This window comes from Coffea eugenioides, chromosome 6, assembly GCF_003713205.1.
Source record: "Coffea eugenioides isolate CCC68of chromosome 6, Ceug_1.0, whole genome shotgun sequence".
Lineage (NCBI taxonomy): Eukaryota > Viridiplantae > Streptophyta > Magnoliopsida > Gentianales > Rubiaceae > Coffea > Coffea eugenioides.
In genome coordinates, this window is record NC_040040.1 from 47,001,458 (window position 1) to 47,009,418 (window position 7,961).

Sequence of the window (7,961 nt, forward strand, 5' to 3'; positions counted from 1 at the left end):
TTCAAATTCTGGTTTGGTCACATTTTGTAAATTAGCTTCTGACCATGCTCAGTTCGCATGGATAACGATGGAACTGGGTGTTGGTGTCTTCATAAGAAATTTAGAGCTTTGTTTTATATTCAAAACAGTATAAAGTGCGTCCAAATCCGAGTTTCGTAGCTCCCGTTATAGCCAAAACAAGATCGTGAGTTAGAACTGCCTTGAACATTGGACAGTTCTGACAGGTAATTTGGCACTCATTTTTCGTTCTGTTATGAGTTGATCCAGGTCTTGGCCAAAACATAAAAGTTTTAGACTTATGTCTTAGCTTTCCAATGCCTTTGGAATTTCTTGATTTAGGTTTATGAGCTGTGAGTTATGGTCCGGCAAACATACCCTGTCCATCACCCTAAAGTGCGAACTTCTGGCACTGTTTTCCATACTTTCGACCTATTTCTGTTCAGATCCGGATTTAGGTGTCTTCATGAAAGTTGTAGAATTTTCTTTTGGCTTCGAAACGGTATCTCATACACTTTAATCCGACATTCCTAGTCTAACTTATGGTCAAAACAGTTTGGGACAGTAACTATGCCCATTTCCGTTTGCCGGCCGTTTCCATTTCCGTTTGCCGATTCCGCACATGCATGTGCCAATTTTGCCGTTTTGCTTAATTTACGCACTTTAGTAGTTGTTTGTGAGATGATATGGCTCAACCTTCTGTTACAGGCGGTGACGGGCTAGACGGAGCCGGTGGGGCCCACTAGTTGACGACTTGAATTCATTTCCGTACTTTCTCTCGTTATACTTGCTCTTTAGGTGAGCAATCAGGATTTCTGTGTAACTCAATACTAATATGAGTTTACTATGAAAAATGGGCACTTAGGTGAGGGTGTACTTTTTCGCACTCGATCTAAACCCCATTAGTTGCTATTGATACCTGTGACATATGATTTTGTGATTTGTTATGGAGCATTTATTGCTTGTGAAACATTTGCGGAGCATTTATTGCTTGAACTAGAGCATTTATTGCTTGAACCAGAGTATTTATTGCTTGAACCAGAGCATTTATTGCTTGAACTACGATTTTAGAGCATTTATTGCTTGAAAATATTTTAGAGCATTTATTGCTCGTGACTTGAGTTGAGGCTCATGGTCTCTCTATGTGGGATCCTTTAAGAGAAGCGAGCTGTGTGGCTCAGGATCTCAAGGATCAACCAGTGATCAAACTCGACAAATGAGTTGGCTTTGGAGCCACCCGTATCCTTACCATGTGGTGTTACTTTTCTGCTTTTGCTTTGCTCTCACTGTGCAAATGTTGACATGTAAAAATTATATTTTTACCCCTGGTTAGTCAATAAGCTTATAGCTTACCCCCTTTTTCTTTTGTTTTCCTTAGCAGGGGCCGACGCGGGAAAATTTTGGCACCATCACTAGTATAGGTAATATGTTTTTCCCTATTATAGTGATCTGTGTAAGGACCCTTCTTAGGGTCTACTCTTGGGTTTTGGTTATAATCATAAGGATGTAATGGTATGGGTAGTTACTTTTGGGGATGTAAATAGAACTCTTTTGCCGATGTGTATAATATGAATAGTACTCTTTTGGTACTTTTAGCTTTTATTTGCTTTTGACTTCGAGTCCTGGCGCAAGTTGGGCAAGCGACCCGCTAAGCCCTCTGGTTCGCCTTAGGGGGAGGTGGGGTCGTCACAGAATGCATAGAAATGCAATTTTCACACTTTGAACCACAAAATGCATTTCATCTTTTGAACATTTTCATATTCTCTTTCAATCATATCAAATCATCAATAATCATCCATATATCTTTTCAATTCATTGAATTTAATGATTGAATAACCTATGAAAACATGAAGTTTTCACCATTTGATTGCATAGAAATGCAATTTTCACACTTTGAATTACAAAATGCATAATTCACTAGAAAACTAGTTATAAAAATGAATAAAACACACCAAAACTAAATAATGAAACACACTTAAATCACTCAAAATGCACAATTATCAATGCTGTTGAGACATAGGAATTGGACTAGATTTTACACCGTTGAGACCAGTATCTGCTAAAATATCCAGAGCATATTTTCGTTAACTCAAAAATAATTTCCTTTGGAATCCTAGTGAATTTAAGACCAAGAAAAAAATTTGAGAGAACCAAGATATTTCAAATGGAACTATCCATGCAAGAATTGTTTAATTTTTTTTGCATTCCTGCAATTACCATATCATTAACATAGACCAAAACTGCAAAAAAATTGTGATTAGTTTTCAAGATAAATAAAGCAGTATTGGATTGGGATTGAATAAAACCATTTTGTTTAAGAGCACAAGTTAATTTGAAAAATCACTTCCTAGATGCTTGTTTAAGGCAATAAAGAGACTTACGATACTGGCAAATCCTCCTATCACTAAATGATAAATAGTTATGGGGAGGGACCAAATAGATTTTCTCATGTAAATCAACATGGAGAAAAGCATTAGTTATATCAAGTTGCTGTAATTCCCAATTTTTAACCGTAGCAATAGCCATCAAGCATCGCACTAAAGTTAAGTTTGTTACAGGAGAGAATGTCTTAGTATAATACAAGCCTTTCTCTTGTGTATATCCTTTGGCCACTAAACGAGCTTTATAATGCTCCACAGTACCATCTGACTTGTATTTAATCTTATACACCCATTACAACCAATTACCTTTTTCCTGGTGACAAGAGTGCAAGGTCCTATGTTTGATTTGTTGCTAAGGCATCAAGTTCAGCTTGCATAGCAAACCTCTATTTTTTTTTATCTTTATTGGCTTCAAAGTAAGTAGAAAGCTCAGTCTCGGTTAATAAAGTTACAAGAAAAGCTTGATAGAGAAAAGAAAAATGGTCATTGGAAAGGTAGGAACTAAGAGGATAGAGAGTACCCGATGTTATCGAAGTGAAAACTAAATTGTAGTAGGAGCTATAGGGAAGGTCACGAACATAGTATTTCAAGTTCTTCAAATCCACTATTCCTAGCATTGTGGCAATGTTTGAACCTCTTCAGCATGATTATCTGTGGTATAGATATCATGATTGGAAGATGAGGGAAAAGTGGTATTGTGACCATGCACTTCATGACTATAATTAGATGTATTATGAGACGAATCAATGCACTTATCATCATTATAAAAAAAGAGGCACATTGTGGTGGAGAGAGACAATGTCGGAGGTGGTTTAATAGAAGAAATTTTAAAAGGAAAAAACGTTTCATGAAAGTCCACATTGTGGGAAAGGAATTTTTTTTATCTCCAAATCATAGATTTTAAAACCCTTCTTATTCTAAGAATAGGGTCTTGACTTGGGTCGAAACTTGTCTAGAACTTGTAAGCGATTAACTGCATAACATAAACAACCAAAAACTCTAAAATGATCATAACTTGGTGGTTTGCCGAAAAGCGCTTCAAAAGGAGTTTTATTTCTAAGAGCTGAGATGGGAAGACAATTGAAGATATATGTAGTAGTTAAAACACATTTCCTCAACATTTAATGAGCAAGTTACTTTGCAATCTGGGAGCACGAGCTACATTGAAGATGCCCTTATGTTTTCTTTCGATGACCCCATTCTGTTGAGGTGTATCAGTACAAGAGGTTTGATTAACAATTCCTTTATTTCTAAAAAATAATTTCATGTCACCTTCAGTTAGGCCTATCAATCGGGTCTAATGAGACGGACTTTTATAAGTTCAAGTTCAACTCATTTAATTCATAACATCTTCGGGGTTCAGGTTATGAGTTTCAAGTTAATAAATATGAATCTCATATTCAACTTACACAATATTCGGGTTATGAGCCTTATTAGGGTTTAGTCCAAGCTCACTTACTATTCAATTTTCTTAATATAATTGCTATAACTATTAAGTTATAAAACTAATTTAACAATCACAAGACTACAATATGAATGAGTAATAGTTCTTATAAAGTATACAAACCAAGAATTTTTTCAACAATATTTATATCTAATTCGTTCAAAGTACACAGAAAATAGTAATAAAATATGTGATCATAAGCCAATATATTTTCGAATATTGAAACTTCGTCATAGCCTTGTGACTTGAATCCAAACATGCCAGCACAAAAAGAAATCAATCAATATTATGCCAACACAAAAATTTACTCAATGAATAAGAAAAAATTTACTCAACGAAAATATTATATAATTGGATATAGATTTGATTAATTGTATATAATATAATACCTATATATATAATTATATTACCAAAATATAAATATTATAAATATTACCTATATTATTTTATATTAATATATTATATATATATAGGCCAGGCCTATACGAGCTTGAGCCTAGTGAAGCCCAAGTTAGGCTTATATTTAATGTGAAGCTAGTTTTGAGACCCAAGCGTAGCCCGGCTCACTGATATTGTAGGCTCATCGGACTTTTTATCGGGTCGAATGGATCGGGCTTGGGCTGGCTCGACCCTATTAACAGTCCTATGTTCAGTAAGCTCTAGTGCATTATCACTTCTAACTTGTTTAACTTGAAATCCAAATTGAGTTTGAATTAAAGAATAAAAATTTACAAAAACATGACAAGCCTTATTCTTGTGCCTTAATAAGCACATCCAAACTGTTCTAGTTCAATTATACACAAGAGTTAAAAAAAATGGGCCCCAGAAATTTAACATATTTGATAAGGCCCACATACATCAATTGCATCAAATGAAAAGGAGCACAAATTTATTAATACTTGGGAAATAAACTTACCTAGAAGCCTTTGCCAAAAGGCACACAATACATTCTTGATAAATTTTATCAAAATGACTATGAGAAAAATTAGGTATAAATGCCAACAAGTCGTGTGAAGGGTGTCCCAACCTTTGATGCAGTAGAATATTGGATCCTAAAAATGCATTAGTTTTGACATGACAAGACTTAGGCTCCGTTTGATAAAACTGAATCTGAATTCTGAATTCTGAATACTGAAACAATTAATTTGCTGAATATTAAGCACTGAAAAGAGATATATGAATATCTGAATCTTAATGCTGAACATATTTATATTGTTTGATAAACATTTATAACTTAATGCTTAATAAGCTAAATTGTACAATTTTGCCCTTCTATCTTTTAATCCAAAAAGGAAATAGAACCTATGATTTAATTAGCTTAAAATTGTTAGGTATGAAAATGACAATATTTATTTTTAAATCAAAGTAATATAAAAGAAGAAATATATTATGGAAAAGTCCAAATATCGGTGCAAATATATTTTTAAATCAGAGTTTGATAAGAAAAGTTCAAATATAAGCAAAAGGAAGCTGCAATAAACAAGTTTTAAATTCACACCAAATTATATAGAAATTTAATTACTTCAATGGAAAAATGTTGACGCTACCTTGGAAATAATGAATTTGAGATCGGTGAGTACGGTAACAATAAAAAAAATTGGGAGGAAAAAATGACAAAATTATGAAAGAGTAGAAAGATGGAAAAAGATAAGGAGTAGACAGATGTGAGTAGCATGGAGAAATTGTAAAAAAGTCATTAAATAGGGAGAAAATAGAAATAGAAAGCCATTAGACAGAGAATGTCAGGTTGTTTAATTAAATAAGGATTTTGGATAGAGAATATTAGGTTGTTTAATTAGATAAGGATTTTGAATGTAATTAACAAATAAGGATAGATTTGGTAAATAAAATAAAGTAGTTGAAGTAAATCTCTTGATTCTTATCAAATTAAGCATTTAGTTACGATTCTTGTGCTGAAAAAATACATAAAAATTCAGCACCACTTAATAAGTTCAGCAGAAAAATTTTTATTTATCAAACACCCAAAACATCTGAATGTCTAAATGAATTCAGTTTCAACACTTTTTTATGTTATCAAACAGACACTTAGCACAGTTTATAGGGAAGTTGTAAAGACCATTCCATTCCTTACCTATCCCAATCAGTTTTCTCGTGTGTAGGTCCTGAACAACACAAAGATCAAGAAAAAAATATATAGGACAATGAATGACTAATGAAAATAAGGTTACAATAAAATCTTGGAGCATGCAAAATATTATGTAAAGTAATCTGACAGTTCAAATGACGACTACCATGTTCTTGAAGTTGTTTCATAGTGTCATCAGCTAAGAATATATTAGTGGTGTTTTTGGGATTTAACTAAATCAAACAAGAAGGTTTTATCTCCTATAAAATGGCAAATAGCACCCGTGTTTAGTAACCAAGTATAGCAAGAGGAGGAAGTTGGAGTCAAGAGATGAGTTACATTACCAACAAAATTAACTAAGTTGGAAACTTTGCGACAATTCAAAAATGACAAGAACTACTTGTATTGTACGGTTGACAAATAGATAATTGAAGCATTGGAAATCAAAAAATGTGTTGCATCTTTTGAACTTGGATCATGGAATGAATAACCAGTTAAGGAATTTCACGGATTCTGTGATTCAATTTGCTCCACCATTGTTCCAAGAAATCAACAAGAAGGAATATTAAAAGATTAAAACATGAGGAAAAATAAAAGATTAAAACATGAAGAAAAGAGTAAGAAGGATTATTGCTTTGATACCATGCCAAAAAGTGACAATTTTATTAATTGATACTAAGTGTGACATACGAATATGCATATATATATATAAAGACAAATAGTAGAGTTTTAGCCTAATGTACTGGACTATAACACCAATTCTATTCTAATTAAATAGAAATAAAAAGCTAATTGTATCCTATTCGCATAGGAATACAGCAGGAATTAGAAAGTAAAATTATAGGAAGGAAAATAGGAGTGATAGGACAGAAAATAAGGATCATATACGCTAACAATTTAAGATGTTGTGCTGGAAAGATTTCTAACCATATTTCATCCTTTTTTTAGTTTTTTTAATACTCTTCTACACCTCTCCCCTCTCCACTTTGAACTAAGGACACAATATGATTATAAAAGTGAGTATTGTGCATGGCTTATGATATATTCTAGAGTGATTTGCCCTTCCAAGGTATATTAAAATGTCAATTTAAATCCTAATTAAGCCCTCTAGACTAAAAATTTTGTCCCAAATGAGCACTACCATCAATTCAAGTTTGGTCAATAACATTGGGTTTCTATAAGAAATTTCCACCAAGCTTTGATGTTTATTTATTAGTGGTCTATGTGTCATATTTAGTTGGTCAATTTGTGTTGGAGTTGTATGGGATTATTCCCTTTATTACTAGTATTACGAATTAATATCTGTCTTGGGCATATTCATAGTGTATTAGATAAAAATCCACATAGGGCTTATTGTGTAGGAGTCTCTAGCCTCAATGTTCAGTTTTCTCGTATGTAAGAAGTTGCGCCTTGTTTGGTCGATAGTGAAGATTTTTATTTTGCCTTTATATCGATTTTTTCTCAATTATTCTTGTGGGTTTATGCTTGATTATTATTTTAGCTCTATTAGAGTGGTATCAAAGTTATGATAGATTGAGGTATGACAAACCCTAATCCTAATATTATTTATTCTATCCAGAAATTCAAAATAAAGGCAGTGTTCAAGTTTTGATAGAAACATATGATAGTTCATCTCAAGACATATAAATTACATCGATATATTAAATCTACACTTGTTCAGGATGCTAGTGAGCAGGATAAAGTGAAAGATAACTTGGCTTTGTCGCAAATTCATCAAGCAATTGATATGTCAGTTTTTAAAAAAATTGTTACAGTGATATGGTAAAGAAGGCTTGAAATATATTGGAGAAGACATACAAAGGGATCAACAGGGTCCAACAAAATAATATGATGGTGTTGAAGAGAAAATTTGAACTTGTCATGATGAAGAAGTTTGAATCTATTGAATCATATTTTTCTCATTTGTCAGCCATTAAAATCGAGATAGCACTTAATTAGGATGTCTCACAGTCAGAATATTTGTTGAGAAAGTTCTCAATATCCTACCCATAAAATTTTGATCATGTGGTAGTTGTGATCCAAGAGACAAAAG